This window comes from Bombina bombina, chromosome 5 (assembly GCF_027579735.1).
Source record: "Bombina bombina isolate aBomBom1 chromosome 5, aBomBom1.pri, whole genome shotgun sequence".
Classification (NCBI taxonomy): Eukaryota; Metazoa; Chordata; class Amphibia; order Anura; family Bombinatoridae; genus Bombina; species Bombina bombina.
In genome coordinates this window covers 337,691,111-337,718,186 of record NC_069503.1, presented here as the reverse complement: position 1 = coordinate 337,718,186, position 27,076 = coordinate 337,691,111, and the positions used below count along the sequence as shown (strand labels likewise).

Here is a 27,076-nt window from a genome sequence, read left to right as displayed (position 1 = left end):
ACTGGGGAGTGTGATGAGAGGGGGGTGACGTCACTGGATAGGGGCGTGACTTCTAGCCGTTATTGTCTATGTCGCAGTTACTAAGTTAGATGTGTTGTACAAGCTGTATACTTCTATGCTCTGCAATAAAATAGTGTTGTACCTTCTATGCTGTGTCCTGCATTTCTTGACATGGTGTCAGAAGTACTTGCCTGCATTTGTGCGCAGCCTGTATGAAGGAGCTGAATTCTGCGAGTTTGGTGTTGCTAAAGAAGAACAAATCAGAGACAGAATAGTTATAGGAATTCCAGATGCTGAGGTCTCACTGAAGCTACAGTTGGAGGCTAAATTAACATTAGATGGGGCTATTAGGATGGCCCGCCAGAGTGAACTGGTGAAAAAGCAATGTGCTGGTCTGAGAGTATTGTGGATGTAGTGCAGCAGTTCAGGAGAGCTGCAGGTGAAAGGCACAGTGTGAGCGGTAGACCAATGGCAACAGGCCTAGAAATGGATGGGCGCAGCAGGATCGCTGCACGCGATGTAACCGTACCCATGATTAGAATGTCATATGCCCCGCTAAAGATAAACGATGTAGAAAGTGTAACCGAATGGGTCATTTTAGAAGTGGTGTGTAAAACTGAATACATTAAGGAGATGCAGGTGGATAGTGACCAGGAGGGTCAAGAAGTGTCCTTTGTAGGGTTTGTTGTTGAACGGTCTGGTTCAGATGAAGATTGGCGGGTTACCATTACTGTAATGGGACCAAGGTTGCCTTCAAGATTGACACAGGAGCAGACATCACTGTTATGTCCCTTGCAGCATTCATAAAACTGCCTCGACAGCCTCAGCTGGCGAAAGTTACAACGAAAGTTCATAGTCCTGGTGGCCGTATTGATTGTGCGGAGAAATTTCTTGCCAGTTGTGAGTACAAGCAGAGGATATTCACTATGTGGGAACATGTAATTAGAGGTCAGTGTGTTAACAACCTATTGAGCAGGAAAGCAGCCTGTGGTTTGGGCCTTGTCGCCAGAGTGAATGAGATTTCGGAAGACATGCTTGGTGAATTGAGTCTACTGAATTGCAACCCAGTCCGTATCACTTAAAAGTGATGCAGTCCTATACAGCATTACCACTCCTCGTAAAATTCCATTCCCGCTCATGCCTCAAGTGGAGAAACAACTTCTGCGTATGAAGAATATGGGAGTTATTGTAGAGTTTGTTGAAGCAACTGACTGGTGTGCCCCCATTGTGCCTTTTGCGAATAAAAATGGGAAGGTACTCATCTGCTTAACTTGAAAAGGCTTAATGAGGGGTTGAAGAGAAAGAGAGATGTGCTGCTGATGCTTGACATAGCTCATAAGACATAACTCTGAAACTGGTTGGGGAGAAGTTTTTCTCTACACTGGATGCTTGCAGCGGCTTCTGGCAGATTCCTCTAGATCCACAGTGCCGCAAACTGACTACCTTCATTAAACCAGTAGGTCGGTTTTGCTTCTGCAGACTCCCCTTCGGGATATCCTCTGCTCCTGAAATCTTTCAAAGAGAAATTAGTTCCCTCCTAAGGAACCACGAGGGCACAGCAGTCGTCATGGATGACATTTTAGTGTATGGGTCTACATTGGAAGAACATGATCAGATTGAGCTGTGTGCTGCAGACCATTAGAGAGTCCGGGCTGAAATTAAATAAAGAGAAATGCCATTTTAGAAAATCTGAGTTATGTTACTTTGGGCATATCATCAATAGAGATGGCATCAAGCTGGACCCTGATAAAATCCTTGCTATTGAACAGATGAAAAGTCCTTCTGATGTACACAGATATTGGGCCTTGTGAATTATGTGGGCAGGTTACTTCCAGATTTATCCACAGTACTACACCCTATCACAGAGTTGTTGACAAAAGATGTTGCCTGGGTCTGGGGTCCTTCACAGGAAGAAGCTTTTGTACAGGTCAAGTCCTTGATGGGGTCTGCCCCAGTGTTAGGGTTCTACGACCCTTCTAATAAAGACTGTGGTTAGCGCTGATGCGAGCAGTTATGGGCTAGGGGCCGCCCTCCTGCAGCTGAATGAGAACAAACTACAGACCATCACCTACTGTTGCCATACACTGATGGCTGCTGAGTTGAAATACGCCCAAATTGAAAAAGAGTGTCTGGCTGCAGTTTGGGCCTGTGTGTGCTTCCAGCATTAACTGCTAGTCCCTCTAATCAACTCCTTTGATATTGACAAAACACCTCTAAGATGCCAGAGACTTCTGATGAGGCTGCTCAGGTTCAACATTCAGGAAGTGCATGTTCAACTTGTAGGGGCAGATACACTTTCCAGGCTCCCGCTGGCTTCTACTGAATAATCTTCAATGGAATCAGATGTGAAAGTGTATGTGGATTCAGTTCTGGCATCCAAATCTATTTTGTCAGGGAAGCTAGAGCAAATAAGAAAGGAGACATGTTTAGATACAGATCTTCAAGAAGCAGCCTGGATATCTTTAAGTTCTTACCAGTCAGAGAAGTCGCAGCTCACGGAGCTGGACACGGAGCTGGATGGGTTGATGCTGTTCCGGGACTGCATTGTTATTCCTGTTGGCATGCGGCAGGAGATGTTAAGCAGGATTTGCCTTTGCCGGGAATGCCGGCCTACTCAGAGAAGGGAGCCCTTGATTTCTACTCTGCTGCCTGCAGGCCCATGGAAGAAAATAGCTGCTGATTTCTGCGAATTGCATGCAAAAAAGTACCTAGTCGTGATTGACTACTATTCCAAGTATTTGGAGATTGCACCCTTGAATGAGATCACCAGTCAAGCCATTATCTCTAGTCTCAAGAGCTTGTTCGCCCAGTGGGGCATACCAATGGAGTTAGTGAGTGATAACGGAATGCAGTTTGCTTCCATGGAGTTCAGTTATTTCAGCAGTAAATATGATTTTGTCCATTCTATGTCAAGTCCACATTACCCGCAGGCCACGGGAATGGCTGAAAGGGCAATTCAAACAACAAAGATCATTTTGAAGCAATCTGAGCCATTCCTAGCTCTCTTGGCCTATAGGGCAACTCCCATCCAAACCACAGGTTTTAGCCCAGCACAGCTGATGCTAGGATGTCAGATTTGCACCACTTTACCCTCTGTGGGTGTCTTCCAGCCAACTAGCTCTGTTCCTTAGGGCAAGGTCCTTAGGAGGAATGAAGAGGCTAAGAGGGGTTATTGATTCTTCTACGACAGAAAACACTCTGTGAGGCCCTTGCAGGAGCTGAATGTGGGGCAAAGTGTCAGAGTTAAACTGGATGATAAGAAAAAATGGAAGACGCCTACTCCGGTAATTGGACGCTCTCCAGAACCAAGGTCTTATCTAGTCCTTACTGATGGAGGGACAGTCAAACGTCAAAATAGAAGACATCTTCAGCCAGTACCTGAGAGTTTGGGACCGGATGCCTCAGAGCCACCGCCCGAGGGATCCCGTTTAAAGAGGGGTCCCTTCCGCTTAGCAAGATCACAGCGGGGATACTTCTTTGCTTCAAGCAGACTCTCAATCATCTTCTTCTGTATCAGAGGACAGTTCATGTAAAATGATGTCAAGTGGAAGAGTGGTGAAACTTTCAAGTCAGGATTGTATTTCTTGTTGTTCATATATATATATTTTCTTTAACTTGTTATTTGTTATACACTAAACAAAATTATTTTTGTATGCTTCTTGTATACCTTGATGTATGCTTTGTCCTTTGAAAAAAGGGAAGATGTGATGAGAGTGGGAGGTAATGTCACCGGATGGGGGCGTGGCTTATAGCTGTTATTGTCTATGTCGCTGTTACTAAGTTAGATGTGTTGTACAAGCTGTGTAAATCTATGCTCTGTAATAAAATAGTGTTGTACCTTCTATGCTGTGTCCTGCATCTCATGACAGGGAGGTATTCTGAAAATTAAGGTTGGAGGTTGACAAAGGAATTTTAGGCTAGGTGAATAAGACTTGGGTTCGATACGGCTGGAGGGTGACTGAGGGGCTGTAGGGCCATGGGTCTGATCTATATGGATATGTGACTAACATAATGGCTGCAGAGCTGGGAGTCCAATATAACGTTCAGTCTTTATTAATATTATTTTTCTTATAATTATTGTATATGTATTCTTTATTTTCAAACTTTACACAAAAAATAATGCTGGCACACATGGGCACAGAGTATTACTTTGCCACATCAATCATAAAAGTTGCCAGAACCTGATCTAAAATGTCATTTGGTTTTTATGTCCCTGTCTGTTTTTATCCCATATATTTCATTAGACAACCAATAAAAATACTGGTCACTTGGCATTCCTGTTCATAGAGCTGTTCCAGGTCTACACTCTGGGACACTTCTCCTTCAAGCTGACCCTCCAATGCTTTATACCTTTTTTACATATTGATGTGTGTGTATATATAAATACATTTATTTTTAAAAACTGTTACTGGGCAGGTCCCTGTTAAACAAATGGCAGAAAATCTTTATAAGAGCAAACCTACATTTTTTTTCTTTGTTCAGAGGGAATATTACATTATAAATCCTGAACTATTTGTGCATTTTCATAAAAAAAAAAAAAAAAAATACCAGTTAAGCCGTTTCTACTATTAGTCCCACTGTTGTCATGGCACAGTTACAAGATGTTTCCTCTGAAGATGCAATATATTTCTAAGTAAGGTTAATTAATTATTTAAATCCTGTTGACAAAGGTAATCCACTCTGCTAAATGCTTTGATAAACGTCATAAGCCTCAGGGCTAACTGACATTTAGACTAAATGCTTCACTTTAAGGAAGCCATGTTGTAAAGATTCCTGCACCACACAATTCCATACCAGTGTTAAAATAGCAATTAACATTTCACACATGATCTATTCTTTAACTTCTTTTTTGTGTGAACTCCTGGCCCATGTTTTTATTTACATTCTTTTTGAAAAAAAGTTTGTATATATTATGATCAGTGGCATCTCCAGAAAACAGTTATAAAGGGGACGCTTCCCAGATGCCCACTATTGTTGTGGATGGTGCAATGAAGAGAGGAAGAGACTCAGGGAAATAAACACAAAGTAGAAGTACCACTCGGGACCTGCAGCTCCAGTCACATGACCCAGATGCGTAACTAGTGCTACTTATTGGATCAGCAGCAGTTTTTGCATGAGACTGCGTGTCCTGAGTGGGGCTTCTACTATGTGTTTAAACCCTTTGTTTGGGTTAAACACCTGGAGGTGCAGGGTTGCTAGTTTTAAAATGATATGCTCTGCTTCTACTATGATGGCCCTTTAATGTATTCATAACATTTCAAACTAATTTTGTGTGTTAATTCAGTGCAAGATTGCAAAACATCTTGCAATTAGATGTTTACTGTCCCTTTTAAAGTCAGGTGTGGAGCAACAATACACTGTAAATCATGAGCTAGATTGATAGCTACTAACAGCACACACATGCCGCCACTGATTGGCTCAGCCACCATGTGCAGCTGTTAAGTAGTAATGCACTGCCAGTTTGGAGTTGACTTTAACTATGTGTTTATCCCCATTTGTTGGTGTTAAACATGTGGTTCTGTTCAAGCATTAGTACAACCATAAAAGCTTTATCACGTTAGAGGCTTTGATTATCTATGCTTTTTTTCCTTTTAAACTCTACTTGAATTCTACACATTATACCCCAATTTGCATTAGCATGCTACCTTCAGTTAAGACTAGTCTGAGTGCTATACATAACTATTAGAGATTATAGCAGGCTATCTATCTATCTTCCTGTTTGTCTGTGATCTGTCTGTCTTTCAATCGAGCAATTATTTTCCATCTCTGTCTATTTATTTATTACTTACTTATTGGTTTATATATATTTTATATATGTATTCATGTATACAAAAGCCATGAAATTCCTCACTTAAACTCTCCACCAAAAGACTTTGATTATATCATCAATGACATCATTAAAGGGACAGTCAAGTCCAAAATAAACTTTCATGATTCAGATAGGGCATTTCATTTTAAACAACTTTCCAATTTACTTTTATCACCAATTTTGCTTTGTTCTCTTTTTATTCTTAGCTGAAAGCTAAACCTAAGAGGTTCATATGCTAATTTCTTAGACCTTGAAGGCCGCCTCTGCAGTTTTTCACCACTAGAGGGTGTTAGTTCATGTATTTCATGTAGATAACATTGAGCTCATGCACGTGAATTTACCTAGGAGTAAGCACTGATTGGCTAAAATGCAAGTCTGTCAAATGAACTGAAATAAGGGGGCAGACTGCAGAGGCTTAGATACAAGGTAATCACAAAGGTAAAACGTGTACTATTATAACTGTGTTGGTTATGCAAAACTGGGCAATGGGTAATTAAGAGATTATCTATATTTTAAAACAAAAAATGTTTTGGTGTTGACTGCCCCTTTAAAGGGACAGTCAACACCAGAAGTTTTGTTGTTTAAATAAATGTATACTAACCAATTTTGTTAGTATTTATTCATTTTCTTTGTTAGTGCATTTGTTTGAATGTTGAAAGAAAAAAAAAACTAACGCCCCCGCTATTGAGCAAACAACATAATATATTCACAATGGCGCTAACCCAACATGAAAATATGAATATTTTATTGTCCAATTTTATTTACGTAACGAAATATGTTCTACATATATCTGATGGTTTTTTTAAACAAATATATAGATAGAGATATTTATATTATATATATATATATATATATATATATATATATATATATATATATATACATACATACATACATACATACATACATACATACATACATACATACATACATACATACATACATACATACATACATACAGAAGTATATAGGGTTATCTATTTAGAAAATGTAAAACATATTCTGCTATGTACAGAACATTGGAATGTGAAATATTTTCAGTAAACACATGTATTAAATATAAATATGCTTTTACATGTTTTCATCTACTTAACGGAAAAAAAGACTCCAATGCATATATATATATACTGTATGTTTATATACAGTTTTGCTGATAAGTTTACATACCCTGGCAGAATTTATGATTTCTTGGCCATTTTTCAGAGAATATGAATGATAACACAAAAACTTGTCTTTCACTCATGGTTAGTCTTTGGCTGAAGCCATTTATTATCAATCAACTGTGTTTTCTCTTTTTCAATCATAATGACTACAGAAACTACCCAAATGACCCTGATCAAAAGTTTACATACCCTGGTGATTTTGGCCTGATAGCATGCACACAAGTTGACACAAAGGGATTTGAATGGCTATCAAAGGTAACCATCCTCACCTGTGATCTGTTTGCTTGTAATTAGTGTGTGTGTATTAAAAGGTCAATGAGTTTCTGGACTCCTGACAGACCCTTGCATCTTTCATCCAGTGCTGCACTGATGATTCTGGATTCTGAGTCATGGGTAAAACAAAAGAATTGTCAAAGGATCTGCAGGAAAATGTAGTTGAACTGTATAAAACAGGAAAGAGATATAAAAAGATATCCAAGGAATTGAGAATGCCAATCAGCAGTGTTCAAACACTAATCAAGAAGTGGAAAATGATGGGTTCTGTTGAAAACAAACCACGGTCAGGTAGACCAACTAAAATTGCCAGGAAAATTGTTTCGGATGCAAAGACAAACCCACAAAGAATTTCAGGTGAAATACAGGACTCTCTCTGTGGTGTGGCTGTTTCAAGATGCACAATAAGGAGGCACTTGAAGAAAGATGGGCTGCATGGTCAAGACGCCAGAAGAAAGCCATTACTACACAAATGCCACAAAGTATCCTGCTTACAATACGCCAAACAGCACAGAGAGAAGCCTCAAACCTTCTGGCACAAAGTCATTTGGAGTGATGAGACCAAAATTGAGCTTTTTGGCCACAACCATAAATGCTACATTTGGAGAGGAGTCAACAATGCCTATGATGAAAGGTACACCATTCCTACTGTGAAACACGGAGGTTGATGTTTTAGGAATGTGTGAGCTACAAAGACACAGGACATTTGGTCAGAATTGATGGCAAGATGAATGCAGCATGTTATCAAACAGAACCCCTCATTTTCCACTTCTTGATTAGAGTTTGAACACTGCTGATTTGCATTCTCAATTCCTTGGATATCTTTTTATATCCCTTTCCTGTTTTATACAGTTCAACTACCTTTTCCCGCAGATCCTTTGACAATTCTTTTGCTTTCCCCACGACTCAGAATCCAAAAACGTCAGTGCAGCACTGGTTGAAAGATGCAAGGGTCTGTCAGGAGTCCAGAAACTCATTGACCTTTTATACACACACTAATTACAAGCAAACAGATCACAGGTGAGGATGGTTACCTTTAATAGCCATTCAAACCCCTTTGTGTCAACTTGTGTGCATGTTATCCGACCAAAATCACCAGGGTATGTAAACTTTTGATCAGGGTCATTTGGGTAGTTGCTGTTGTCATTATGATTTAGAAAGAGTAAACACAGTTGATTGATAATAAATGGCTTCAGCCAAACACTGACCATGAGTGAAAGAAAAGTTTTTGTGTTATCATTCATATTCTCTAAAAAATGGCCAAGAAATCATAAATTCTGCCAGGGTATGTAAACTTATGAGCACAACTGTATGTGTACATATTAATGTTTTTATATGTTTATATACTGTATGTCTGTAAATAGATATATACACATATAAATACATATTTATACATATATACACACATAACTATACATACAGTACATATAAATGTTCAGATATGTATCTCAATGTTAAAATCATTTGGCAGGGTTTTTTTCCCTATCTGAGCTGTTGTAACTTATGTGTGCATTATTTTTTTAATTATCCTTTTTATTAGATTGTATTATTATGAGTGTAACTGTACTCTGTAATCTATTTTTGATGTGTTTTGTGACACTTTTTATTTTCGGAAAACCGTTAACCACAGCTCTGAGCATTCTAGCGTAAATTCCAATTGTGCTAGCGCAATAGCGATTTTGCTCAACTTGTAATATGAGCGCAATTGAAATGGAGTGCAAACGATAGGGAAAACCCTCACAAAATTGTTTGTGCTCCACTTGTAATCTAGCCCTGTGTGTTTTAAAAAAAAAAATCTGCCCTGGAAATACCACACTGTAACAAAACAAACAGAAACAGAAAGAATGCATTTCCCTAGTTACCACATTTATTTTGCTTTAGATGGAACAAGATTTACATCCACAACTCAGAGGATGCCACAATTAAAACATTTTCCTCCAACCTGTTTTTCTGGCATTCAGGCAACAACCGAACCAAAAACAAAAGCTACTTCATAGAAAGCCGGCCCCAATTAACAAAAACATTTAATAAAATTAGGTGTTGCAATGAAATATATTCTAAATTGTGTCATTATAAACAGTATGTTACTTAAAGGGACAGCAAAACCCTTGTTATTTCAATATATAAGGTTTAGTTATGTGTAGTAAAACAACTTTAAAAATATACTTTCATTATTATTGTTCCCCTCTCTTTATGGAATTTAGTTCTGAAAATTGTGGCTTTCCTAATTCTCAGAACAGAAAAAGTACACTGTAGTTTTCTCAAGTATATTCCTGCTATGTCTTTTCCCTCACTGGCTTTAAAGGGACGTAAACACCTTGAGAGTTTTCTTTTAAATATTTAGTTATGTATAAAAAGACAACTTTGCAATATATTTTAATTAGTCATTTTGCAAAATTGAGCAATTTCTAATATGCAGGCCATGAAAAGTACCCTGCTGACTTTTCAAGCCTAACTCTGTTGTAAATCTGTTTATAATTGACTTTAGCAGATAACAACTTTATACTAACTTTATGACTGCAGCTAGTCTTGTTGTCTGCAGAATAAAGCCCTGATTGGCTCCTCCAAATACGGAAATGGTGGGTAGAGTTTTAATATTGAAAAATAATTGCAGTAAAAAGGTTGTTACTTTGTTTTTAAAAATGTTAAGGCTGATATGTTGATTTATAGCAACAGAACAAAAATCCCTTGCAATTTCAATAGCAATAGTTACTATAGCAATAGCCCTTAAAATTGCTTTTTGTAGGGCATTGCGCTAAAGTAATTTAGCTCTTTTAAAAAAAAAAAAAATGCTACACCTTTCTATAAGTAAGCCCCCAACTTTGGTGAGTAGCATCTTTGGGGTATAGTGATAAAAAAAATTGGGTGTTTTTATTTTTATTTTTAGGGCAATTTTTAGATTAGGACTTTTTTTGAGTCATTTTTTCAGGGGAATGGTGTAGTGTTTTGTTGTTTTTTTGTCTGAAAAAGCGCTAAATCAGTTTAGGGCAATGCCCTACGGAAAGCCATTTAAAGGGCTATTTCTATAGTTTAGTGTTAGTATAGTTTTTTTTATTTAGGGGTGTTTTTTAACTGGGTTTTTTTTTCTGTAATGGTAGTTTTTGTGTGTGTGATAGTTTAGTTTTTTGGGGGGATAACTTAGAGGGTGTTAGGTTAGGGGGTTAGCTGGTTAGGGTGTTTCGATGTTAGTGGGTATTTATCAATAGGGTTTTGGCTGTTTAAGGGTTATTAGGATAGTGAGGTAGTTTGCGATATGGGGTGTTGTGGTTTAGGGGTTAATAGTGTAGTTGGGTAGTTTGTCATATGTGGTGTGGCGGTTTAGGGGTTAATAGAGTAGTGGGGACTTTGCGGTGGGCTATGTGGCAGTTTAGGGGTTAATGGTGTAGTGGAGACTTTGTAGTTGGCTATGTAGTGGGTTAGGGGTTAATAGAGTAGGGGACTTATGACTATCTTAGCTCGAGAATATGGGTGTCTATGGGGAGTACTTTAACACGGTCATGATATTCTAACTTCTGCTCTTTGCGCATGTCGGGTTATCAGACAAGCAAAAAGCATTTACTTTCAACTTGTAATACCTGCGCTACCTGAGGCACGCAAAGACCAGAAGTTGAGCGGAGTTAGCATGCGAGCGGGAGTGGTAATTACCGCTCAATTTGTAATCAAGCCCTTAGTGTTTAATGTCCCTTTGCATTGTTAATCTCTTGATTTTTTTTTAATCCAAAAAAATAAGCATGATTAAAGGCAAACACATTTTTTTTCAATGGTTTACATCACAGGTTGTTTACATCAATTACATCACAGGTTGAAGGTCTATATGTTGACTGATTCCTTTTACTAGTGTATAGATATGCTAATAGATGGCATATGTGCAATTAACCATAGAGATAAGTGTGATGCCAATAAACAACCAGCATTACATCAGCATTGAAAAGGGTTAATCAAACAACTTTTACTTGTGTGCTGCAAGTATGCAGCTACCATTGTGGAAACCAGTGATTAACAGCAACAGTTTCAACTCCTGATTGGCTGACTCTGAAGCAGCAATGCTTTTGGGGCCAGACTTTAAAATGTTTTAACCCCTTTTCAGGTGTTAAACACATAGGTGTAGATTACAAGTGGGGCGCAAAAATATTAGCTCTATTTTTTTTTACCAATAGCTCTTCTAATTTGTGCTCATATTACAAGTCCAAAGTCCAAACTAACACCTGGATGTTGAATAGAGTGGTTGCGCTAAATCCCATGTTGAATATAATTTGATTTCTAAGCCAATGGCATGAAAGTTATTGCCTTCTTAATTTAGTTCTGTGCTATACTAAACAATAAAATACTTTCCATGTATGTAATACATACATATACACATAAACATTCACACACACAGCTATGACACCTTAAAAGTCCCTATATACCACAAAACCTTTTTTACATGATAAGCCTTGTTTTTCTAAGTGTTGTCTAAATATAACTTAAATCTTTTATTTCCATAGCATGTTCATGTGTGTTATGCAAACTAGTAAAGGGATAAATATTAACATCAGTTTTAAAAAAGAACTACATTTTACAGCAGTATTTTGGATTGGGCTCAATCGCAACGCATAACACAACAATACAAGTTAATGGAACTCTTTTGTAGACATGTGCATTCGAATCATGTATGATGATCCTAATGTGGGAGAAGGCGGACACTCACAGCATTTGTCTCTTTTGGGCAGGGCAAAAGGTGAATCCACAAAGGGCCGCTCTTTGGGGCCCCGCAATATAAAGGTGAGGTTATGAGATGGTTCAGTGTATATGTTTTATTTAGCTTATGAGAAGTGTTTATGGTATCAGGAGGTCTAATATTTTGTGTTATTCTTTATATAGGTATCACTAAATATAGGCACTGGTGTACTGTATACCTATATACAGGGAAGGGGTACAATGGCACTGTGAGCTGAGAGGGCCCCCACAAATTTATCTTGCCCAGGGCCCCACAAATGCTAAGGTTGGCCCTGCTTTCCAAGGCTAGGTTTCTTCTTGTGAAAGTGCAACACACTAAGATCTGTGTAAATCCAGATGTTAGTGTATTGCACTTTCACAAGAAGAAATCTGGCTCTGAAAAGAGACGTAACGTTTTAAATGGCCACCTTCTTCATCATGCCTACTCTTTTGGATATCCATTAAAAGTATAATGCTAAAAAAGTTCCAGATGCTTTAAATGGACATTGTACCCTAGTTTTTTCTTTGCATAAATGTTTTGTAGATGATCCATTTATATAGCCCATTTGGGAGTGTTTTTGTAACAATGTATAGTTTAGCTTATTTTTGAATAACATTGTACTGATTTTCAGACTTCTATCCAAGCACCAAAGTTTTAGACATATACTAATGTCTACAGATTCCTGCAGCTCCTGTTTGTATAATCTGACTTTTCAAATGCGGGGGAGGGGGAGTGTCTGCTGTCATGTTTTCCCAGCCCATTTCACTGGGTGTTCTAGCTAATCTCCTCAACAGTGCTAAACTGGGAGCTTCTTAGTAAGTTTTTAAAAGCTTTTATATTGGATTTTTAGATCAGTATCTGTGCATATTCTTTTTTTATAGTAGTTACATTACAGTATTTACAGTCTTACATGCAGTTAAAATTTGAATATATATATATATATATATATATATATATATATATATATATATATATATATATATATATATATATATATATATATATATATATATATATATATATATATACACATACACCTCAATTCAATCTTCAGATCAACCCACCGGAAGCCATTTGCCTGGATGCAATATATACTTTCACAAAATAAACTCAATTTATTGAACGTTTTCGGAAATCAACTCTCCTTCATCAGAATAACAACAGTGTGTGCAATACTCAAGTATATAGTGCTCCTTATCACTTCAAAACATAATTACCTACAGGATGATGTGCAGCACAGCACCTGCAATTACTTATTTTTAAGTGTAGATGATTTTAGGAATCTAGGGTAACATTGTACATAGGTTGCTTGCTATATACATATTTTCTGGCATGATTATACAATGCCTGCGTATAACACAGTGGGGGTGAAATAACATGAGTAAATTTGGAAGAGCTTTTTTTGATAGGTCACATTTGGGCTAAAAATTGCACATAACGATGGGGCTTATGTCCGATGATGCACCATCAGTATGAAGTTAGACAGCCAAAAGTAGTCACAATGACAGGTACACTATAGCCAAGCTTGTGAACAATACTAAGGCAGTGATGTGTTTTGTGTACTGACCGGCCAAATAAATAGCCATGGTTAAACCGTATTAAACCCTAATCTTAATTGTGTGAGGGCATATTACTAGGAAGATTAGTGTATTATTATGCTTGTTTTAGCTGTGAAAGAAACAGCTACACTTTATCTAATATGACAGTGAAACCGAACAAGCTAAGCGTGCTGTGTATTTACGTCTCAAATGGTAAACATTATTTGCACCACATTTCAGCACCATGCATTATGTTTTCTTATATTCTCATCTCTTTAAAGTAGGCAGTACAGGGAGGGATGTCTATGTAACTTTCTACACATATTATGCAAATTTATAAAATTTTAGTACGATGTTAAAGATTTTCCATAAATTTTGTATACCCGGAAGTGACATAGGTGTATGTGACAGACCCTGTGGTCAGAACTAAAAGAATTGACCTTATGTAGCTTTGAGAAGCTGTTTTCTAAAAGACAGGTTTGCTGGCCTCAGCTATTGTGTGCTATAATTACGTTTAAGTAATAAACATTCCATTGTTTAATCACATCTAGAGAGCAGACGCCTCAGTGATAAGAAAAGCCAAGTGTGTGTCTTGTGTTTAAGTTGTTATCAGCTTGAGCAAGGTATTCTATTGTATCATGTCAAAGGGCGTGTTCCCTCCATCTAATGTACAACATTCTTTCAACCCCCCATCTGGGGATAGACCTGCATATATACTGGGCATATGGCCCTTAATAAAGGACATTCTGTTTTAAACCTGATGTGGAGCCTGGTCTCATGTTGAGTGGGAAACTGATTAGGGTTGTTAATTGCTGATTCCCTATGCAGGACATTGTTCATCTGGTGTTAACCCTTGGTATCCTGTTGGTACCGTAACAATTGGTGGCAAGCGACGGAATGAACCTTATCGCCCAGAAGAGCAACTACACAAGCCAGTAACCTCAGGAAGAGGGGGATTATTACAATACTGACTAAGATGGAAAGCGTACCAGGGACAGAAGGAACCAATGGGCCCAGCATATCAGACAGAACCCCCGAAGAAGCAAGCTTTGATCGGGCGGTTAAAATAAGACTGGCACATTATGGCCCCAACCCATCTGCGGAAATTATCGACCGGGTCATAGCCGCTGTGGAGGCCAACCTACTTCGCCAAAGCAGCGCTGCAGCAGCCCAAGTCACAGCAACCCCAGTGGAAAAGGGAAAAGTACATTTTGCAGCTTTTAAAAACTTCCTGGAAACAGAAGGAGAGATTGATGGGTACCTTGCGGATTTTGAGAGGCAATGTGCACTACACAAGGTACCCGCAGAGCACTGGGTCACGATATTATCTGGAAAATTATCCGGCCAGGCCAGTGAGGCTTTTCGGGCCATTCCAGATGAGGAAGTCGGGGATTATAATACTGTAAAAAAGGCTATGCTCTCCAGGTATGCGGTTACACCGGAGGCATACCGGAGGTGGTTCAGAGACACTGATAAAGTAGCTGGAGATTCCTACCTTGAGTGGGCATGTAAGGTGCACCGCACAGCAGCTCGCTGGATAGCGGGGTACCAAGCCGTATCTGGGGAAGAGGTGCTGCAGCTATTCCTGTTGGAACATTGCTTCGACAAGTTACCCGCAGGAGTTCGAGAGTGGGTTTGGGACCGTAAACCCTCCACCCTGCATGAAGCGGCTCGCTTGGCAGATGAGTATACGGATGCCCGCAAACTGGACACTGCTACCACTAAGCCCCCTGCTAGAGTGGAGTACAGACCCCCAGTCACCCCAGCAGCTGCCAGTTACCAAACCCTGGCGCACCGCTATACCACACGGCCTCTGGCCACGAACTACCCTCAGAGAGCCCGGTTCAATTCGCGGGGCTACTCACAACCTATTCGGTGCTTTGGATGTAAGCAACTAGGGCACAAAAGACCAGAGTGTCCCCTAAACGCAGCGAACCAAGCACAGTCCTGGAGAAGACCCGCCGGCAGAATCCCACGTAATCCTCAGCCTGCGGCCCGCTACGTAGAGGTGGAAGAATGCTGGGGCATCCTACATGAGGCAGACCTTGTGCAAGCTGCCGACCGGAATAACCGGTTAATGGGAAGGAGGTCAGTGGTCTACAGGATACTGGTGCTACCATGACCTTGCTTCAAAAGAACTTGGTGTCTGAGAAACGGCACACTGGAGACACTGTGGCTGTGAGGGTAGCAGGGGGCACTGTGTTCCGCCTACCTGTTACCAGGGTACATTTTGATTGGGGAGGGGGCGCTAGACCTGTGAATGTGGGGGTCATGAAGGATTTACCCGCTGATGTTCTCCTTGGAAATAACTTGGCCCCCCTTGGTTCTGCCTACGCTCCTATGGGTCCCGCCGATGTTAACCCTGTGACTACCCGTGCCCAGATCCGTGCAGAGACTGACCCACCTGCTGCTAAGCCCCAGGACGCTGAGCTCAGTAAATCTCTATCCACTATTGATACGTGGAAGTCCCGTTACAATGTGCTGATGAAGGAGAAGAGGAGCGCAGAGGAAAAAGCACGTTTAGAACGTGAATCTCTGCTAGACAAGCTGCACCGACAGACAGCAGAAAACACCAGCTTGAGAGTGGAACATGAAACCTTAAAGACAAACTTAATGACACTTGAGGAGAAGCTGACGCTGGCTCATAGTGAGGTGCAGCAATTCAAGGGCACCCTATGTCAGTATGAGGGGATTGTGGATGCCTATAAAGAGCAGGTACAGAAAACTCGTAAAGAAGCTGATGGGATTTTGAAGGACTGTTTAGCCCTAGTCTGGGCACTGAGGAAGTTGAACCCTTGTTTGTATGGACAGGAATTCTCTCTCATAACGGGAATACAGATGGATTGTCCTGGCAAACTGACATGCCTACCACCTCCTAGTCTGGTCATCCCCAGGTTGACCCGCCAAAAGGTCAAGCCGGGTCTGCCGGAGTGTTCCACAAGGGGGGAGCTACCCAATTGTTACGGTACCAACAAGATACCAAGTGTTAACACCAGATGAACAATGTCCTGCATAGGGAATCAGCAATTCACAACCCCAATCAGTTTCCCCCTCAACATGAGACCAGGCTCCACATCAGGTTTAAAACAGAATGTCCTTTATTAAGGGCCATATGCCCAGTATATATGCAGGTCTAACCCCAGATGGGGGGTTGAAAGAATGTTGTACATTAGATGGAGGGAACACGCCCTTTGACATGATACAATAGAATACCTTGCTCAAGCTGATAACAACTTAAACACAAGACACACACTTTTCTTTTCTTATCACTGAGGCGTCTGCTCTCTAGATGTGATTAAACAATGGAATGTTTATTACTTAAACGTAATTATAGCACACAATAGCTGAGGCCAGCAAACCTGTCCTTTAGAAAACAGCTTCTCAAAGCTGCACAAGGTCAATTCTTTTAGTTCTGACCACAGGGTCTGTCACAGTGTACTTCTGGTTTCACGGAACAGTGGAACGCAGGCCTGCGTTTGCGCCACAATGACTGGAGGGGGGAAGGTAATGTATGTTTTGAAGTGATTATGTATTACACTCTCTCTCTCTCTCTCTCTCTCTCTCTCTCTCTTTCTCTCTCTCTCTCTCTCTCTCTCTCTCTCTCTCTCTCTCTCTCTCTCTCTCTCTCTCTCTCTCTCTCTCTCTCTCGCTCGCGCTCTCTCACGCTCTCTCGCTCTATATATATATATTATACACACATATATATATATATATATATATATATATATATATATACATACACACATACATACATTATTATAATTTATTTGTATAGCACCACAAATTTCTGTAGCGCTGTGTACACTGATAGGGGTATACAATGACAAGGATTTGTGATAAAATAACAAAACTAAACAAATCTATTACAGGAGGAAGAGGGCCCTGCTCTGGAGAGCTCACAGTCTACAGGTTTAGGGTGCAGAGACATAAGGTTGAGGTAGCTTGTCACATCGGTTGTAGTTGCAAAAGTGAGTCAGGCAGTTCAAGAATTATTTTGGTTAGGATGAGAGGAGAGATGGTAAGCCTCTCTGAATAGGTGAGTTTTTAAGGAGCGTCTGAAGCTAAACAAGGTTGAAGACAGTCTTATGGAGCGGGGTAGAGAGTTCCAGAGTACAGGAACAGCACATGAGAAGTCTTGGAAACAGAAGTGGGACGTAGAGATAACAACAGGAGTGGAGAGACGTAGGTCAGAGGTTGATCAAAGAGGACAGGATGGGGAATATTTCAAGATGAGAGAGGAAATATAGTTGGCAGTTAGACTGTTGAGTTATTTGTAAGTTAGGGTTAATACTTTAAATTGTATTCTGGAGTGTATGGGGAGCGGCAAAGCGGAGCAGCTGACGTACATCGGCGACTTAGTTGGATGAGTCTAGCAGAAGCATTTATAATAGATTGGAGGGAGGAGAGGCAGTGTCTTGGAAGGCCATTTAGATGTAGATTACAATAATCAATGAGTGACAACATGAGGAAATTAATTAGTATCTTTGTAGTTTTTTGAGTAAGGAAGGGAAGAATTCTGAAAATGTTGTGTAGGTGTGAACGGCAGGATTTAGTAAGCGCTTGTATATGTGGGTTTAATGTGAGTTCTGAGTAGGGATGGGCGAATGTGTAAATTTTCGAATGATAGAACGAGTGTTATTACCGAAATTCGAATTATAAATCCGAATGTTGATAAGAACGAATATTCTTAAAAATTCTATAATCGAATGCTAGTTACAGGTTTCAAATGTCACTTTCGAATTCGAATGTTTATAATTATATTGAATGTCCACATTCGAAATGTCGAATTTAACATTCTATTTAACAAATACTATTCAGAAGTTCAATAGTTCATGTGGTAGGGAGGGAATCTAGTAAATTGATACAAAATAGATACAAATATATGATTTGGAATGTTTCTATATAGAATATTGCATAATTTGAATATTACATTTAAAGAAAGCATTAGAAATACTATTACAAATATAAATTAAAATTTTTATAAATGAATATTTTCGAATGTAATCGTAAAATTCGAAACCCAACATTCGAAAATTGAATGTTATGTAAACATTCGAAATTCGAACAAACAAATGTGTTAAAATTCGTTTCATTTTTTGAATGTTGCGAAACATTTGCCCATCTTTAGTTCTGAGTCAAGTGTGATCCCAAGACAGTGGAGCTGGGGTGAGGTGTTGAGAACAGAGTCTCCAACCATCAGAGAAATGCCAGGTGTTGGATGTCTCGAAGAAGGGAGAATAAGAAGCAGCTCAGTTTTGGTGTCCTTTCAAGTCAAACACTTTGCCATATACCTTATCCTTTTTTAACCCTTTTAAAACCTCCATTCATTTTAAAATAATATTTTTTATGAAAAAAAGTGTATATATGAGTTTAATAGTTTATTTTAACATGTTTTGATGTGTTTGACAAGTTTTCTTCAGCCATTACACTTTACTTGAGATCTCGAATCACACTAAATAATCCAGCACAGTTTTGGCTTTGACTCCAGCATGACCTATACATTTTAATTTATAATCTGAGTGATAGAGCGATGTTGGCTGCACTAACCATTCTCTGGTAAACGAGATTTACCATGCACTTGTATTATCAGGTTGCACACTAATGTTTGCAAGGTGTAATATATTGCTTATCGGAACCTGCGCTATCATTAGTGTGACCCTTGGGGAGCTTTCTCTTATTATATAAAATGAATAAATAAAAATGTTATATTGCATAAGAAATAAGCAGCTTTGTTTTGCATACCTAGTAAGTGTGTTTTACTTACACTAAGATTATGCTTCAGATGCAACTCATTTTTTACATGTATTTAGGTATAAGTTTTATAACCCTCTTGGTGTATATATATAAAACAACATTCACCTTCCTCATTATAATGATACATATGTAAATTATAAGTACAGAGTATATATACATCACCTCTTACAAGCTTGTATTTATTTTAGCATATTTGTAGCTTTGTTTGAAAAAGCAGGATTTAAGAAACATTTACTTTCACTACACTTACTAATGTAACATACTGATTGTGAAAACCAAATTTTTTGTTTCCTGAACTAGTTTAGTATCTGACACATAGAGAATTACTTCAAAACACTTCAAGAAAGCATTACTTCAATTTCATTTAGAAAGCTGTTTCTCTTAATGCGTTTCCCTAATTCTTCCATATGCTCTGTAAAATGTTCAGTCCAGTTAAATGGAGCATTTAGGCATAAAGACAAAAAAATGCGTTAATGGTCATGACTAAATATTTTTTACACACCACACTTTGCATTCACAAGACACATATGTTTTGCTTTATCCTCAAAACCAGAATGAGTCCCCTGTGCATTTCAGCCAGAAAATGGAATGTTAGCTGTGATGTATTGATACATTGATCAAAATGCTGGTGTTGCAAAACTGGTGATAATGCATGGTGTGAAATACAACACATACAACACAGTGCTTCTAAAAGAAGCTAAGGGACAATGATAAATAGCCTTTTGTTTGGAGCTTGAGTTGTGGATTTTCCTTCTCTCTCAAACCATTTTTTCAGCATCACAACAAAATACACCAACAAATGTAAAGCAAAGTGCTATTCCAGACACATTAATAGATATATCTAAGGAATACATTTGAATAATCAATGTATAGCTTCTGTTTAACAAACATTTTTTAGGATATGGATGTCATGTATCTATATCATACAAACACATATAAGCATGCATAAATATAGCACCCATTATTCTTACCAATAAGATTTATTTTTATACACATAGGACCACACTGCAAGTGGCACACTAACTTTTTCTTTTGCTCACACAAAACTTTGAATACAGAGTGGTTAGTGAGTGTATTACAAGTTGAAAGTAAAAAGTTAGAGAGCGGGTGACAGAGCAATGCACTCTAAATTCAGGACTTCTCCCAATACGCAACTATGTGAGTATTACTGACTATGTGAGTATTACCGACTATGTGAGTATTACCAACTATGTGAGTATTACTGACAATCTAACAATCTGACCCCTGTTCAATCAGGTTTTCGCCCAAATTACTCCACTACAACTGCCCTCCTAAAAGTTTGCAATGACATCCAAACTGGCATGGAACAAGGAGACCTAACTGGAGCAATTTTCCTTGATTTTGCAAAGGCCTTTGACACAGTAGACCACAACATACTACTGCACAAACTCAAGTATTGGTGATCGTTCGCTAACCTGGTTTAGATCATATGTATTGGATCGATCACAGTATGTCTCTATTTTTGACAGCGACTCCCTCCCTCTCCCAGTCACATGTAGTGTTCCCCAAGGTTCCATTCTCAGCCCCCTACTATTCACATTATTCATAAATGATCTGCCAAATGTCTGCAAATCCTCAACTGCACACATGTACACAGACGGCACGGTAATCTATGCAAACAAATCCGATCTGCTGCAGCTTGAAGCAGTGCTCCAAGACCAGTTCACAGAGGTAGAAAAGTGGATCTCAAAAAACAAACTCTTCCTAAACACTAACAAAACTGTCACAATGATCTTTGGAACAGGACCTAAATTACACAAATTACAAAATTCCCATCTACGCATCAAAACAAAATCCATTGGCACACTGACCGCAGTCAACTCTTTCAAACACTTGGGTATGTTGTTAGACCCCAATCTATCTTTTGGCCTCCACATAGAAATAATTGCATCTAAACTCTATCCAAAACTAGGTGCCCTGTACAGAAACAAATCCTGCCTAAGCCCTAAAGTAAAATAATAGATTGTACAGCAAATACTGATGCCAATCATGGATTATGGGGACGTAGTATATGCACCTGCACCGCAAACTTACCTTAATAAACTTAATACACTGTATACCTCATTCTGCCGCTTTGTGCTACAATGTAACTACAGTACCCACCATTGTGACATGCTAAAAGAACTAAACTGGCTGTCGCTGGAATCCAGATGCACCCTCCATCTTTCCAGCCTTGTGTTTAAGAGCTTTTCTGGGAAGCTCCCACCCTACCTGAGCAGAATGCTCTCCTCAGCTGTTCCTACCTCCCATAACCTCTGATCCAGTACCAGCACATTATTTAGTTTGCCTCCATACAAAAAGAAAGCAGCTCGATCCTCCTTTTCCTACAGAGCACCACAATTATGGAACGACCTCCCGCACACTTTAAAACCATCCCCAAGCCTAAAATCCTTTAAGAGATCCCTCTCTGCATATCTCAAAACACCTGTCATGGTTGATTATATATTTCCTACCTGTTCTATGTTAAATTTTGCATATATTCTGTTTTAATATTGTTTTTGTATTTTATTGTACCCTATTGTATCAATGCAATATTTTGTGGACCCAGGATATACTTGAAAACAAGAGAAATCTCAATGTATCCATCCTGGTAAAATATTTTATAAATAAATAAAAGACTTTAATGGGGCGCTTATTATAATAAAATTTTTAGTGTTATATTATTATAACACATCGCTTTTCCACTAACCCAACACCTCATTAGACCAACTGCTACAAACCCGAAGGAATTTATGAATATTTTACATTCCAATGTTTTTCATATAAAAGGAAATTTTATCTATCTATCATCTATCAAAAGATATATATGTGTGTGTGTGTATGTGTGTATATATATATATATATATATATATATATATATATATATATATATATACACAATGTATGTATGTGTGTGTATATGTATATGTATGTATGTATATATATATATATATATATATATATATATATTCTCTTTGTAATGTATATATTTATTTAGATATATAGGAATAGATATAGGTATGTGTGTGTTTATATGTATGTATATATATATATTTATTTGTCTCCCTATGGGAAAAAGGGGCAATCAGACGTGGACTCCTTGCTCAGTGTGCTTAGAGGAATATGGTTACACCTCACTGACGAGACCCAATGAAGGCCGAAACGATCGTCTGGGCATGCTGTGTTCTGTGTTCAGAGAGGAATTGCCTGGTATTTCGGCACTGGACTGACCGTAATAGGCGGGATCAGACTGATATACTACAGGAAAGTTCTTCTCTGTGAAAAGCATTACTGGGCTAAAAAGCTGCACCCAGGTGGTAAATCGCCATAGAACAGGCTAACAATGGTATTGAGACAGTTGTTCGTTCCTGTGAGTGCACTTCTCTCTGTATGTATTTAGTCTCCCTATGGGAAAAAGGGGCAACCAGAAGTTGACTCCTTGCTCAGTGTGCTTAGAGGAATATGGCTACACCTCACTGACGAGGCCCAATGAAGGCCGAAACGATCATCTGGGGATGCTGTGTTCCTTGTTCAGAGAGGAATTGCCTGGTATTTTGGTGCTGGACTGACCGTAATAGGCAGAAATCAGACTGATATACTACAGGAAAGTTCTTCTCTGTGAAAAGCATTACTGGGCTAAAAAGCTGCATCCAGGTGGTAAATCGCCATAGAACAGGCTAACAATGGTATTGAGCCAGTTGTTCGTTCCTGTGAGTGCACTTCTCTCTGTGTGTATGTGTGTGTGTATATATATATATATATATATATATATATATATATATATATATATATATATATATATATATATATATATATATATATATATATATAATTTATATATAATAAGTGAAGAACATTGTAAGGTAAAATATTTTCACAGTAAACACAGTAAAACATATTTAAATATATATATGATTTTTTGCACAAACATATATTGGTACTTAAATATATGTATAAATACACATATAATTACATCATACATTTGTACATATATATATATATATATATATATATAAAACACACAGAAAGCCTGGCACTTGCTATAGTTTTACTATTGACTTCAGTGAGAATCAGAAATGATCTTTGACTGCTGATGTGGCTATTGCAAGACGGTATTCCCAATAGTACATAGTCAACAATCATTATTTTTTTCAAAACCTATTTAAATGGTTAAAACAATTCAATGCTTCAATACAAATGCCCCCAAAGGGATGAATATTGGTGTACACTGTCTTTTTAATATCACAAATACAAAATCTTTTTCCTAAAAAAAAAAACTTCAAAAGCAAAATACATGATTTTTGAAAACACAACAAGACTTTAAATACATGATATAGCATTATACAATAAAATACATATAAATAAAACATTACATATGTATACATAATATACTCACATCCCCACAGCTGTGAGATAGGTTTAATAGTAAGTTGTTTTTTTTGTTGCTGTTTTTTTTTTTACTTTATTAACAATGGAGATCACACATAACGAATATATAGGCGTTTCATGGACGTTTATTGGGGAATCCGCTGTGAGTTTCTAATTTTAAAAGTTATGCCCTCCATGTTATTTAAACCTTTTCATACAAAGAGAGAAGCGCTCTACCAGGAACGAACAACAGCTCAGTGGCTTGTTCTATGGCGATTTACCACCCGGAAGCAGCCTCTTTTAGACCAGTGTGCTTTTCACAGAAGAAAACTTTCCTGAAGTATATCAGTCTGATCCCGCCAAGTAAGGTCAGTCCAGACCCAAAATACCAGGCAATTCTCCTCTGAACAAGGAACATGACAACCCCAGATGATCGTTTCGGCCTCCTATGGGCCTCGTCAGTGAGGTGCAGCCACATTCCTCTAAGCACACTGAGCAAGGAGTCCACGTCTGTTTAAACCTTTTCAGCCATATCAGTCTTGCTAGCTTTTTAGTAGCAAGAATTTCCGTTGTGAGAAGTTTAGTGAATATAGAGTACAACTTAACTTGCATATCCATTATTTGAAGTGTTACTACACAGAAACCTTTATTTGTGTAAAAGCTGGAGCGGCAATCCCAATTATTTCTTATAGAAGATACAAATTTGCAACTCATCGGAACAGAGAGGGTCAGCCCACTTTCTCTTAAAATATCACTGGACCCAAAGATTGCTAGACCGGCAAGGCCAATAAGGCAATTTCTCATGGGTCTGAACATGCTTTAATTATCAGGGCCATAGAGAGAACCTGTCCACGTGCATTCAGGGCCTCCAGAGCAGTATTGTCTGCCAGAATTTAAAATTTCACACACAGCCAATTGTGCAAGTGCAGGGCTTGTCCATCATCCTTGATTAACAAATGGATCGTAAATAATATTTTCCTGCTAGTGCCAACATTGTTGCTAATAAGATGGAACTAATAAGAAGTGAAGGAGCTGTAGAGGCATGATGATAGATCTAGTTAAAGGGATACGAAACCCATATTTTTTATTTCATGATTCAGATAGAGTGTGCAATTTTTAGGAACATTCTAATTTACTCCTAGTATTTTTTCTTTTTGTCTCTTGGTATCTTTATTTGAAAAAGCAGGGATCTAAGCTAAGGAGCCGGCCCATTTTTTGGTTCAGAACCTTGGATAGTGCTTGCTGATTGGTTTAACTGATTTAAGCCACCAATCAGCAAGCGCAACCCAGGTGCTGAACCAAAAATGGGCTCCTTAGCTTACATTCTTGCTTTTCAAATAACGATAGCAAGAGAACAAAGAAAATTTAATAGGAGTAAATCACAAAGTTGCTTAAAATTGCATGCTCTATCTGAATCATGAAATAAAAAAATTGGGTTTAGTATCCCTTTAAAGTTAGCTTAAAATTTGCATGATAAAATGTCCAAAATTTAGTGACAACCCCACATGACACCAGGACATCTGACTTTTTACATACCATTTGAAGATGTGAGTGAAAAAACATTTAGTTGGATAGGAACCAAAATTTATATTGATACATTTATTGTTTTGAATTGGAAACACTATGGAAATCTTTTAGGGACAACAAAACAAAATATTTTCAGTTGTTCTCAGGGAAAGGTCACAACACTGCTATTTTGCACTTTTAAATAGGATGCAATTAAATTATGTGCTAGCTACCTAAGTGAGAAGCTTATGAAGTGTTCAATTTGGTATATCTGCATGTGAACAAGCAGATTCTTAAACTTAGTATTTAAAACCTCAATGGTAATTTATGTGAAGAATGCAAAAGTACACAGTACCTCAAATGGATGAATGATTCAACAAAAGGAAGTAAGAATGTTGTTGGTAGATCCTCGTAAAGAACTATGGTGCTCACAAAGTATTATGAGATTATTCTCTGATCCAGTAAAAAACACACACAAAAAATCCCCCAAGAAAACAGTATGGGTGAGGGATAAAAAAAGATATGAGCAAGGGATGGAAAAAAAGTTATGGGTGAGGAATGTGTATGCTTCAGGTTGACTTAAATTGACATTAAACACTAAATAAATGCTAGATAGAATGATGCATTCAAAGAAAAGATTAGTCTGAGAATAACATGTAGAAGTATTTTTATATTTTCATTAGTTTTTTAAATATTGAGAAAATAAGTGTAAAGTTTTAGTGTCTATAAAACAATGGGAGCTGCCATTTTGTAACTTAGGTTACCTTCTCTGCTGTGGCCAATTAGGGACAGCTATGCATAGGTCTAGAGTCTGCAGCCAATGACTGTGTGGAATATAACAGAGTTCTGCACTTTCATTTCTAACAGGAACTGAAAAGCTCACAATTTCAGAATGGATTTACAGGAAAAGGGGACAAAATAAATAATGAAAGTATATTGCAGAATTATTTTTAATATGCCATTTATCATTTTATATTACCATCTCAAAGTGTATAATGTCCCTTTAATTGTAAGCATACCTGGCTTCATAAAGTATCAAACAGGAAAGACTAGTAAATGTTTAACAATTGTCTCTTGACTCTCTCAACACATGTCATATGATAAAATGGAAACAAATGAGTGATCTGTTTTTACTTCTATAGCTTGTCAATTATTTGGCATATCACCTATGTAGCAATTTGAGGTTTATCGGGGTGAGTGGTTAGGAAACTCTGTTTGAGGTCAGCCATAAATAGGTTTGCATATAGTGATTTGTAAGTAGATGTTGTTGTTGAAACTGAAATAATTGTGGGAGAGGATGAATTCTATGGGGCCGATTTATCACGGCCTGTATTGAGGGAAATTTAACTGTTTCCGCGTGAGCCTTCAGGCTCGCCGGAAACAGGCGTTAAGAAGCAGCGGTCTTAAGACCGCTGCTCCTTAACTCGTACGCCACCTCTGAGGCGGTGTACAGCAATCAGCACGATCGAATACGATTGGCCACAAATCTGCAGGGATGGCATTGCACAAGCAGTTCACTTGTGCAATGATAAATGCAGACAGCGTATGCTGTCTGTATTACCGATGTCTGGCAGACATGACCAGCTACAGCAGATCATGTCCACCAGACATTGATAAATCTGCCCCTATAAGTTTAGTGACTATTTCAGAATTGTATTTTTGGCTGTGTCTTTGGGATGTGAGGAATTTGGAACAGGCTACTCATGTATGTCTGCAAATGTGGTATTCATGATATAGTGCACAGCATGTGACTGGGGAAGCTCAATTGGAGACACTGGACAAAAATTGCCCTTAGGAGGAATCTGGACACTATATTAAAAATCACAAACGGCTAGATTTAGAGTTTTGTCTGTAAAGACCCGCGTATCTAACGCTGCTTTTTTTCCCAATGCACCTCTCTAACAACGCTGGTATTTAGAGTTGTCTGAGGGGCTGTGTTAGGCTCAAAAAAGGGTGCGTTGAGCCTAAC

General features: G+C 38.4%; 1 protein-coding gene across 2 annotated transcripts in view; it reads left to right on the top strand.

Annotated features, from left to right (window-relative positions):
• The window catches only part of MACC1 (MET transcriptional regulator MACC1), a 104,833-nt gene that overhangs the window by 15,053 nt on the left and 62,704 nt on the right, over window positions 1–27,076 (top strand). Inside the window, exon 1 of one of the 2 annotated variants that reach the window (XM_053714132.1) lies at window positions 11,881–12,006. The exons of the other annotated variant lie outside the window; for it this stretch is intronic. The gene's annotated coding sequence lies outside the window, so the exon portion shown is untranslated. Of the gene's footprint in view, window positions 1–11,880; window positions 12,007–27,076 lie in introns of those variants that run through there. 2 annotated transcript variants of the gene reach the window in all.